This window comes from Anabrus simplex, chromosome 4 (genome assembly GCF_040414725.1).
Source record: "Anabrus simplex isolate iqAnaSimp1 chromosome 4, ASM4041472v1, whole genome shotgun sequence".
NCBI classification, from domain to species: domain Eukaryota; kingdom Metazoa; phylum Arthropoda; class Insecta; order Orthoptera; family Tettigoniidae; genus Anabrus; species Anabrus simplex.
This window is the reverse complement of record NC_090268.1, coordinates 66,054,195-66,066,846: the sequence shown is the minus strand read 5'-3', so window position 1 is coordinate 66,066,846 and position 12,652 is coordinate 66,054,195. Positions and strand designations below refer to the sequence as shown.

Below are 12,652 nucleotides of genomic sequence, written 5' to 3'. Positions count from 1 at the left end.
AGCTTCCTTTTTTGAAGTTTTAAGGCTGTGTTCTTGGATTCTGCATCTAATACTAAATTTCATATGTCGTCCAATAGAAAATATCACCAATAGAATCTTCCTTTCTTCTACTGGTATTGATTTCTTGAATACTTAGATCCAGATGTTTTCAGCAATATTATGAAAATAGAAGTCATTATTTTTCTGCTGTACTGCATCCTGAACTCTAATTAATACTACTGAATTCTGCAAATTTAAGTCAGTAAAACTGTTCAAAGAACTCTTTAGTGGCAGCTATTAACCTTGCATTTGAACAGGTACTAAAATACCTAGAAATTTGAATCCTTTATTTTTAGTGTTTACTGTAGTTTAAATTTCAAGACCTAACCAAAATGAGATTTATTTGAAAAACTAATTCCAAACAGACCATAGAGATGATTTTGTATTAGTAACAGCTACTTCATATTTACTTAATAGAGCTGCCCATTTTGTAGGTACTGAGATTATTTTGATTATATTAAATTTCTTGGAATTCATCAACTTACTTTAAATCTTTCTGTTCATATGCCCTTCAGATTGAAAATATCTTTCAGTCTGTTGTCCATAGTTATCCTTTATGGTGAAAAAAATGAACCAACTTATGTATCCTTCAAAAGTAATTGTTTTCATTTTTCACGATTGTTAATAATGGTACAATATTCTAGAAAATTTCTCTGAAGAAGTTTTATATCAATAAAGATTGGAAATATCAGGACCGCTTCATAAAACTAACAAAGAAATGTTCTTCACTACTTTATAACTTTTTTAAAACATACTTTTCAATAAATAGTACTTTATCTTAAGAATGTTTTAAAAACTTATTGTACATACTTACATGACTGAAAAATGAAGAAACACTAAATTTTCATCACCTCTACATACATTTGATCAGAAATAAGAGATAGACCTATCTGTCCTCATAATAAAATGACTGAGTAAGGAACTAATGGATCAAATAATTATAAATTAATAACTGACTGCAAAAGATAAGATGATAGATATAAAGAAAATTTTGGCCTTGATTTCCACAAGTTATATCTGAGGTATACCAGTTACAGTATGCAATTTGAGTATCTATACAACTTTTGTAACTTTTATGAAAATATTTGTAGAAACGCAATAGTGCTTACCGGTAATTAGATTAATATTTTTTGAAATGGAAACTGAGAATATGCAACTTCAGTTTGATCATATAGAATGATATAATTATTTCATTACTTTCTGGTAGCATGACCCTTATCTATTTGTCAACAAGGTCATTCTCACAACGTGTGACCTTTATTCTTTGGTCCACTTTGAGTTACAGACATGGTATACCGGTATCATAAAAAATGAAGCTTCCAGTAATGAATAGGTGATCAATAAGAATTCCTGTTAAAACCACTGACTTGGTCTTTTATCACTGATTCTGAACATTAATTAACATATTCATGAAATAATTATGGAATGGTCTAAATAAGTTTTCATTCCCTTCCTTAAACAAATCATTGCTTTTTTTAATATTCCTCAAGTTTTCTTTATTCTGATCATAAATGTAGATTGAATCATTCTTTGGATCTGCTGATCTTAATAGGAGCTTTGTAAGTCAGCTAAACAAAGTGTGAAGAACTAGTCAGAGTGTCAACACTGTGGTGTAAGCATGTTTTAGAAGCGTGGATGGTGTGCCTCAGATCTCACAAGATGTATTATTCCATTTATGAACAATATACTGGAGAAAAGTACTTTTACAAAGTACAGCATATTGATTCCATAATAATGAAAATTGTTTTGTATTGTAGTGTTGTGTTAGATATTTTTTTACAGCCTTCTAAACTATAAACACTAGCATAATTGGGTTGAAATAAATATTAACCTCTTGACTGAGTAATGAGGTAATGAGAATAAACAAGTTGTCTTACATAGTCTGGTATGAGGCAAGTGGTCAGCAAACTACAGTAAACTCACAGTTATTTGGACTAATAGGTGAGAACACGGATAAAAAATTTAAAAGAATGGATAATCTAATTCAAAGAAAATTCATAGAAAACTTGGCTTTCTCTGTGTACATTGCAACACCTCCTGCTCCTGTTTGAACCATAGTAGACATCATTCTTCGTATATGTACATTTTTTAAAGCTTTCATGTTTTGAAGGTCCTTCGCTACTATCACTGATCTACATAGTATCTTCCAACTTGAAGATACATAACTGTAGACAATTTGTACTCCTATTCCACAACCTGCTACCAACTTAGCTGCTTATCCCTTTTCAGTTTCTTTTATTAAAATATATTTTTCTGCCATCACATGATAAAACCAAAGACCATACAGATTTATTATTTTCTATGTTCACAGGCACTTTAGACAGATAACAATGGATACAGTACCATATTCTACTGACACACAGAGCAGGATTTATTGCTGTTATTAAAGCTACAGATTTTGACAACTTAGCAAAAGTTTAGGTCAATAACATGAATGTGTTTCAGGTTGCACAAATAAACTGCAAACCACATAATCCACACAAGAATAATAAGGAGGTTACAGTACTCTCAGCTTGATTTGTAAAGGATTGCCTCAACACCACAATGTTATTGTGCAAGCCCCATTTCAGATACAAAATACTTTTAAAAATGCAGCAGGGATATGGGATTCTGTGGTGATTAATGCATAGCTTCTCTGTAGTATTTGGTAGAAGAGGTGTTATTAGGAATTAGAGATGATTTCTTTGAATATCTTTACCAACTTAAACTTTCCAGTGTATTAAGTTATCCGTTCAAAATGTTCTTGTATTCTTAGGTGTAAACTCATGTAAATAACTTTTCTAAATTTGTGTTTTCTCCACAACTCTTTCAAGAAAATATTTTCTTTTTTTTCTCTGGAGAAGAATTTCAGCATGAGATTTTAAATTATTAGGTGCTTCAGCATTTCAGCATGTGAAACTTATGTATTAATGATACTGGTAGCATCTGTTATGTGTAAACAATACCATGCTTCTATTTATGAGCCATAGGATGTAATAATGCTTTCTGCACATCTTCAGTTGTTTTTAAAACATTATAATATTTCTCTATAATTTGTGGAACATCATCATCATCATCATCATATGCAGTTTCCAGCTGTTGGCCAGGTTTGCTATTACGAAACCTAATTATTTCAACTAAGGAAGACACATTCAGGAGGGTAGAAGGATAACTAAGAAACAAAGGAAGCTCCAGCACTAGATGACGCTGTCATAACCAATTTAATGGAACATCTGGAGTATTTAGAAATGTGGCATTCACCCTAAATCATTGTATGCTAGATCCTCTTAAGAACAGAAAAAAGAATATTGTGATGTAGAGTTTTCCATTGGAAAAGAATAACATATTAAAAAACAATTATCAATATTGGGAAGAATCTCCAAGGTCCCTTATGAAAATGGGGCCACTGACTGAGATATTATGTCCCTTAAAACAAGAAGCATCATCATAATCATAATCGTCATTTCTTTAGAGCTCAGTTAAACAAGTATTTAAATGGAGACCATTTGCCCAGATTTTACTTTCTGAACTCAGTGAAGAGGTTAACTGTATGTACCGTAATCCATGTGATATAATGTGACAATTTATAGGTATGAATGTGTTTTATGTAAAACTATAAAGAATGTAAACCAATGTGGTCCAAGACTATTTTCAAACAAAATGTATGAATATGATGCCAACATTACTTAAACTTATGCTTGTGACTGCTAATGTAAATTACTGAGGCTGGTATGTTTGATATATAATGTGTGTATGAGTGTACATATACAAAAAAGCGATGCAATAAATTTATTGCCTAAATACAAAAAAGAATGCTTTCCTTCTTTATCCTTGGGATCCTTAATATAGTCTGTTTCTAGGATTAGTGCTTTCAGTCATATTGATCAGTTGTAGTTAAGACAGGATATGATATCAATTAACCTATCAATTGTTTACCTAGTCGTTTCTTAACCCTGGACAGGTGGCGCTCGTTGATGCAATGTGAGAGGTGGCGTAGGGCACTTTCTGACCTCTATGATTGAACTTGCTGTAATAAAATTACAAATTTTTATGTATCATATATTGATGTATTAGGTTGGTTAATGCAGTAGCATGATAGATATGTAGGTCGAGTCATAAGTCATGTCAACTATTTTTTTCTCACGAACAGGAGACAACACGGAAAATCTAAGATATGCATTTGGAAACATACGGTATGTACTTGCGTATGATTCCACTAGATGGTGTATGTAAACAACAGTGTGGGTCTGAGCATGCCCCCAAGTTCAGTGCGTGAGTGAGAGCATCACAAAATAGAAGTCAACAAGCAGGAGCAACGATCGTATATTAAAATCGCAGTTCTTCACAGCAGAAATGCATGCCAATGCCATGCAGAGCTGCGGGAAGCATTAGGTGTGCATGCCATGTCCTATAGAACAGTGGCATCCAGATCTTTTGGACAACGACATACTCCTACACGATAACGCGACAGCTCACACAGCAGCCATCGTTCAGCGTCGCTTACAACGGTGGGGATGGGAGGTTCTTCCACACCCGCTTTATTCACCTGATCTGAGCCCATGTGACTATGATCTAATCCCTAAAGTCAAGAAGCCATTACGTGGACAACGGTTTGCTAACAAAGAGGACATCGTAACAGCATTTTGGAGAGAGGTGTCACACATTAGCGATACACATGTAGGGAATGGTATTCAGCGCCTGCCCCACTGCTGGCAACACACAGTGGAAACCTTGGGTGATTATTTTAAAGGTCTGTAACCAGTAGAGACCTGTCCCTTGTATGTAGTCTTGTGTATTTGCTGTCTATACAATAATAAAACAAAGTTTACCAATGGCCTGTGTTCTGTCACTCCTGCAGTCAGAATTTGTCTTTAGGCACTATGCATAAGTACGTGCCCTATATTTCCAAATGCATATCTTAGATTTTCTGTGTTGTCTCCTGTTCACGAGAAAAAGAAAATAGTTGCCATGACTTATGACTCGACCCTTGTATATCCAATACTAATTAGCTACACAACATATGAATGTTATCAAAGGAAAACTTGTTGTGCACAGGAATAATCTTCATTAAACACCTTATCTTGCTGAATTCAGCTGACAGGCTTAGATTCTGCTAACTATGTAAAGCTATTCCTGAAGTATATCCCTGGGTGGTGGGGAGGGATCCTTCCAAAAGAATTATACTACTGGAAATAATTATCCTCTTCATGACAATCCATATCATGATAAGTAATTTCTTTGCAAGTATAATTTCCTCTGACTCTTTCATTCTCCAGGTTCGTACAGTTTTTTTTTTTTTTGCTAGGGGCTTTACATCGCACCGACACAGATAGGTCTTATGGCGACGATGGGATAGGAAAGGCTTAGGAGTTGGAAGGAAGCGGCCGTGGCCTTAATTAAGGTACAGCCCCAGCATTTGCTTGGTGTGAAAATGGGAAACCACGGAAAACCATTTTCAAGGCTGCCGATAGTGGGATTCGAACCTGCTATCTCCCGGATGCAAGCTCACAGCCGCGCGCCGTACAGTTTACAATGAGTTGCAACATATTATTATCATTAGTGAAAAAAATGCTCAAAGCTTCTTCAGGCGATGATACACTTATTGTTATGAGTTTCACTCCCAATAAATGAGTGATGTGAATTCGAGTATGTGAGTTTTTAGGAAGAGGTAATTTTGTCCATTTTGTAACACCATCCTTTCCTGTTATGGTCCAAAACCATTCAGAAAGAAGCAAATCGTAATCACTAATATTTACTACTTCTTCATTAGTGTTAGCGCTCTGTCCTGATTCATCCTCTTTCTCACTAAACTTCTTCCTCTTCCACAGACTATAAAAGAGATAACACCCTTGCATCATACTCTTCATAACTCTTTTCAGTGATAAGGGATTAACTAAATGAATTCCTAAGATGATCACACAAGTAACTCACTGGATACACTCAACACTGCTGCTGGTGTACTTCTGACGAACAGGACTGGTGGTGCGGAGTTCAACAACACCTGTTTCCAAGGGCACATCGTAGGACATGGTTGTTATGCATGTAAGTTGTCACCGGTCGGTGGGACGGAGAATTGGAACTGCAGTGTGTTTAGAAATGTAAATTTTAAAGTTTTGTGTGGCTTATCTGAAGGATTTCATTTTTGTTTGTAATATTTTGAGAAATGAAGAAATTGAACTTTGGACTCCGCTGGAATATTTTTTTTTTATGTAACTGAAATATGTTTGTTTGTTTTTTTTTAATATGGAAACATCACGATAATATGGAACTGTAAATGAACATGGCAAGATACGAGAATTGTTTTCGAAGTCATTTTTTTGTATGTAAATGTAATTTATAATTTAAATTAATGTCAGCAAGGGTGTAACTTGTCCAAAGGTTGATTTGATGTTTGTAATGTGATTTTAATATGTAAAAGGTTATTTAAATTGAGTCACCCTGTACCACACGTGTGGTTTCCAATGATGAAATTTTGGTGTTGTAATCGTAATGTTCCAGAACTTGTGCAATTGCTAACGATGTTAAAATGACCATATATGGTCACGAGATTTCCTATTGGCAAAAAGGTCCAGGAATCTAGGGTAAGTTTGATCTTATTGGTTGATTGTAATCGGGCCATATCCGGTCTTCCTACCGGCTTGGGAAAAATGATGCGTGAGCTCGGCGTCAATTTCCATCCGACTGCCCAAGCGAGCGTTCGCGCTCGAGGGCTACTACCCTCGGGAGCTCCATCTTTCCGCGGTAAGTGTTATTTCAGTGTTTTTGCAATGTTTTCTGGTTTTGTTTCATTTAGTTTAATTGCTTTTGTGTTTCATTATTTCTTTGCTTAATGTCATTTTAAAAGTTTAATTTAATGTGTCTGAGTTTACCCTAGGTTCCAATTGCCGTAGTTTTTATTCTTTCATCCATTAAATACTTCCACCTTAAACTATACCTTTAATGTAGCATCACCTTCTTTGTTAAATCTAATTTTATGTTAAGTTACTTAAGTATGTCTTGTTTCCGTGTCGTGGAACTGTATTTTGTAAAACTTTCTTGTCATTTTTAATATAGTTGAGCTAGAGGGTGTTTCTTGTAAGTCTTTTCTCCCCCATAACGTCATACGTTCCCATGGACCTCATAGATAGGGCTTCCCAGCACGTTCCACTATCTTGTCTTAGTTGTCATTTTTAGGCCTGTAAGTGTTCCCTGTATTTGGTTTATATGAATTCTCCGCCACTGCATCATTTTCCTATCTCATTATCATTCTTATTTATTACTGGTATTATTTTATTACTTCATTATTATTTCTATATTATTATTGTTATTTATGTGTAACTGTAGTTGTCCCGAAACTGCGGTTACATAAGTGATAGTAGTAAAACTAATATTTCAAGTACTGGGAATGATCAGAAGAAATGGAGTACCCTTTTTGACATACGGCATAGATTTAATTTGGGACAAATTGTCAATATCAGACCTTACTACCCTCGAAAAAGTGAAAGCTACCTTTCTGAAAAGAATGTTAGGTAATCTCAGACATCTCCATCTAGACTAGCTTGTGAATTAGCTCAGGAGTCTTTCCTTATTGAGGATCTTAGATATCTTTCTGTACTATCGACACCTCAAGCCATTGCTCATCTAAATCTGAGGTTAAGCAAACGAGAAGAAATCTGGCCGGAGTTTTACGTGACAGATGCTATGACAAGTAGAGAATAGATGGGCCTAAATCAGAACATGCGCAGTGCCATCAACAGGCTAGCTGTACACGGATTTCATCATAAGCTACGTGTAAAAGAGATATATCATGAACCAAGTGACGAATGCGTGTGCAAATTGTGTGGGAAAATATGTGAACGATACCACTTCAATAAGTGCAGCAAAAGAGAAAAGACCTTACATGAATATAGTAAAGAGTAGAACAATTTATATGCACATTCTTGCACTCTCCCTGTATTTATTAGGGAGGGGGAAAGTCCGAATCCATTATGTGTTGTATGGGGTGAATGTTTTAAGTAGTGGTAGCATGTATCCCTCCTTACTTATGCACCATTTAAAAACTAAACACATTCAGGACAAAAAGAAGGAAGTTAGTTTTTCAGGCAACTGTCAAAATATTATAAAAACAAGATGCACATGTTTCTATTTGCTTTACGTCCCACCGACTCAGATAGGTCTTATGGCGACGATGGGATAGGAAAGGCCTAGGAGTAGGAAGAAAGTGGCCATGGCCTTCATTAAGGTACAGCCCCAGTATTTGCCTGGTGTGAAAATGGGAAACCACGGAAAACCATCCTCATGGCTACCGACAATGGGGTTCGAACCCACTATCTCCCGGATGCAAGCTCACAGAAGATGCACATGTTTCATCAGGTAATAAAGACAATGAAAATGCTGTTGAAGCCTCTTACAGAATTAACTATAACACTGCTAAGCACAGTAAAAACCACACAATTGCTGAGAATTTGATAACACTGTGCATAAAAGGTGTACAATGCATGTTCAGACAGGATTATGTTTGCAAAATTAATACAATCCCATTTTCAAACAACACATTTTCACAAAGAATTAAAGACATGTCAGACAACATTGAAGAAATGGTAATACAACAATTGAAAATCAGTCAATCTTTTTCTATTTATGTTGATGAAAGGGCAGATTTTTCTGGCCTATCAATCTTACTTGTCACTCTGCAAAGTCTTGATTTTCAAGAATATGTCTTACTGCGTCATGCGTTGACTGAGCGACTCCAGGGTAAGACTGTGTAAAGGAAATTAACTGGGTAATTGCAGTAGGATTTGCACTGATGGTGCAAAGTTAATGTCTGGTGGCTGCACAGGCCTTCATGGACGTATAAGAGAAGTGGCTTCCCAAGTAGCATAGAGCCATTGCTGTATCCATAGCTAAAGCCTTGCTTCCATAAATAAAAGAAATGCCAACTAAACTGAAAGCCTTCTAAATGAAGCAGTAAATGCTGTAAAATTTGGCGAAGCCAATGCAATGAACTCCTGACTATTTAACCCTTTAACCACCAACATCCGATTGATCGGACGTTCGAGGTTCAGTCTAAAAATGCCAACGTCTGATATTTTCTAAGTTATTTATTTATTTTAATAATTTTTAATACATGTTTTGGACTAGTATTGGATTAAATAAGACTATATACATAGAGTTTAGTTGGGGAACTTGCTGCCGAGTGGCTTGGTGACCAAGCGGCAATTCAGCTCCCGCGGGCAAGCAATGACCCCTTACTCTTTTACCGAAAAAAAAAAAAGAACGCAACTGTTCCGTATGCAGCAAGATTAGTACTAGTCAAGGTGGTGAAAGGAAAAAGATCAGATACACTTGTAAACAGTGTAAGAAGGGTGTAGGGTGTACACCCTTTGTGCCTCCCTAAGCACATTTGCTAGAGCACATCATAAACATGTGTAAATATTAGTAAATAGTTTCCTGTATCATATTTTTAAAGCAAAAAGTGAATTTTTGAGTGTTCAGTTTGTGTGAAATAGACATTAGTAATCATTTTTTACTTAAAACAAACCAGGAACTGCAGCCATTTGCATATGATGTAAGATTAGGAAATTTCACGTGAATGTAATAATTATTATTAAATAATAATATTGTAACTGTAATTTGTACATACAGCTCTATTTTTATATGTGGCATAGGAAACACCACCTCTCCAAAATAGTGTAGTTTTTGATACGGTGGTAAAAATTTTTTTTCTTAATGCTTTTTGGTCATGAAATACTTATTTTTCAAAGAAAGAAACCACCTCTCCAAAACAGCGCAGTTTTGATACGGTAGTAAAAATATTTTTTTTCTTAACGCTTTTTGGTTATGAAATACTTCTTTTTCAAAGAAAGAAAATATTTACTTGAATTATCTCTTCATAAAATAAAAATTTATAAAACAAATGTGCATTAATTTGCATCAATAAAATGCCCGAAAGCCTTAAAGCATAAAATAGATGATGGAACTAAAAGGTAAACCCAATGTTGAAATTCCTTTGACCTTCAAAACAAAAAATGCCCATCCAATTTACATAAATTGAACAGAAGTTATTACAAATAGTTTACTGCAAGATAAAAAGTGCACATTAGGCCTTGGCAGTGTAGGACATGAGCATCGCGTAGTAGGCTGGAGGTCAAAGGGTTGAAGCACTTTGTGAGGAGATGGGTGGTGTTCACTTCACATTATTTTTCCACACTGAAGTAAGGTGGCTTCCTTGAGGAAAAGTCCGTACACCATTATTTGAACTCAGATATGAAATACAAGTTTTTTTTGAAGAAAACCCTTTTTATCTGACTTAAATTTTAAAGACAATGACTGGCTTCATCAACTTGCTTATTGAGCTGATATTTTTTCAGAGATAAATTAACTCAACTTAGGGTAACAGAACAGCTCGGTAACACCATTTAAATTTCAAACAAAATTGAGTCCATGTTTAAAAAAATGGACTTTTTGAAACCCTGCATTGAATATCACCAAGCTGAAGTTTTTTAACACTGCATGGCTTCTTAAATGACAATAGCCTAGACCTATCTCAAAAGGACAGAAATAACATAATATCATACTCACCAGGCCTCATGGTTTCTTTTAGGCAGCATTCCCCTAAATGTGAAGACGGAGACAACTCGATTGCAGACCCATTTAAGGAAGAAAACTTCAAGATCGCTAAGCTATCCATTAATTAAATTAAAATTTCTACAGATTCTTCATTAAAGTTAGATTTCAAAAAGGAAACTCTTGAAAAATTTTGGGCATGTGTTAGTGAAGTGCTGTTTCACGAACTAAATATCACTGTCTTCTTTCCCATGAGCTCAGTTATTTACAACGGCACCTGAAAGATTTCCAATATTTTCAAAATATTCCTTCCAGCTGTCCAGTGATTTCTTGGGATCTATTATGAGTTTACCTGACTTACCCAAAACACTATTCATTTTGTTTTTCCCTCCCTTTCTAATATTCTTTATTTCTGTCCAAAAAGGTTTACCTGCCGCTTGACCTAGCCTTTCAATGTTATTACAGAAATCTTCCCACAACTTCTTCTTGGATTAAATGATTATTTGTTTTGCTTTGTTTTTATCACCTATCCTTGTTTGGAGCCTTACACCTTCCTCTTTTATGTTTACAAGTTGCTCTCACTTCATTATTCCACCAAGAAGTTAGATTTTCCCCATCTTTACGCATAGCCCTTTCAGACAGTGTAGCCTACGCACAATTGTGCAAGTTCCTATTTTATTTATGTCTGAGCTTATTTGACATTTTCTTGGCACTAGACTGGACTGCAGTGCTTGTGCGGGATACGTAGAGTGTACTTCAGTGGTTTTTATTTAGCGTTTGACCACCAGGGGGCAGGAAGAAGAGTTTAAAAGTACAGTTCATCGGCAAGATGGCGGGAAGCAGTAATGCCTAAAATAAATATTTATTTATTGCATTCATATTAATCTAGAAGCTCTACTGAATATCAGAATATAATCAATGAAGTGTGTAAATTGTTTAGCAAATATAAATTGTGAACTTACAACATCATACGTGATACCATATACAATACAACAATACAATCAATACTGATCTGCATTTAGGGCAGTCGCCCAGGTGGCAGATTCCCTATCTGTTGCTTTCCTAGCATTTTCCTTAATGATTTCAAAGAAATTGGAAATTTATTGAACATCTCCCTTGGTAAGTTATTCCAGTCCCTAACTCCCCTTCCTATAAATGAATATTTGCCCCAGTTTGTCCTCTTGAATTCCAACTTTATCTTCATATTGTGATCTTTCCTACTCTTATAAACGCCATTCAAACTTATTCGTCTACTAATGTCATTCCACGCCATCTCTCCGCTGACAGCTCGGAACATACCACTGAGTTGAGCAGCTCTTCTTCTTTCTCTTAATTCTTCCCAACCCAAACATTGCAACATTTTTGTAATGCTACTCTTTTGTCGGAAATCACCCAGAACAAATCGAGCTGCTTTTCTTTGGATTTTTTCCAGTTCTTGAATCAGGTAATCTTGGTGAGGGTCCCATACACTGGAACCATACTCTAGTTGGGGTCTTACCAGAGACTTATATGCACTCTCCTTTACATCCTTACTACAAATCCTAAACACCCTCATAACCATATGCAGAGATCTGTACCCTTTATTTACAATCCCATTTATGTGATTACCCCAATGAAGATCTTTCCTTATATTAACACCTAGATACTTACAATGGTCCCCAAAAGGAACTTTCACCCCATCAATGCAGTAATTAAAACTGAGAGGACTTTTCCTATTTGTGAAACTCACAACCTGACTTTTAACCCTGTTTATCAACATACCATTGCCTGCTGTCCATCTCACAACATTTTCGAGGTCACGTTGCAGTTGCTCACAATCTTGTAACTTATTTATCACTCTATAGAGAATAACATCATCCGCAAAAAGCCTTACCTCCGATTCCACTCCTTTACTCATATCATTAATATATATAAGAAAACATAAAGGTCTGATAATACTGCCTTGAGGAATTCCCCTCTTAATTATTACAGGGTCAGATCAAGCTTCACCTATCTAATTCTCTGAGATCTATTTCCTAGAAATATAGTGCACCCGCTCACTTCCTGAGTTCCAGACTAGCATTTATCTCAGGGGTGATCAGTTCGAAAA

General features: G+C 35.5%; 1 long non-coding RNA gene across 1 annotated transcript in view; it reads right to left on the bottom strand.

Annotated features, from left to right (window-relative positions):
* Positions 1-11,276, bottom strand: part of LOC137500402 (uncharacterized) — a 66,830-nt gene extending 55,554 nt beyond the window's left edge. The window contains exons 1-2 of the long non-coding RNA XR_011018023.1: positions 10,579-11,276; positions 3,955-4,045 (exon numbers count right to left, since the gene is read on the bottom strand). This is a non-coding gene — a long non-coding RNA (uncharacterized lncRNA). The remainder of the gene's footprint in view (positions 1-3,954; positions 4,046-10,578) is intronic.
* Between the last annotated feature and the right edge of the window lie 1,376 nt (positions 11,277-12,652).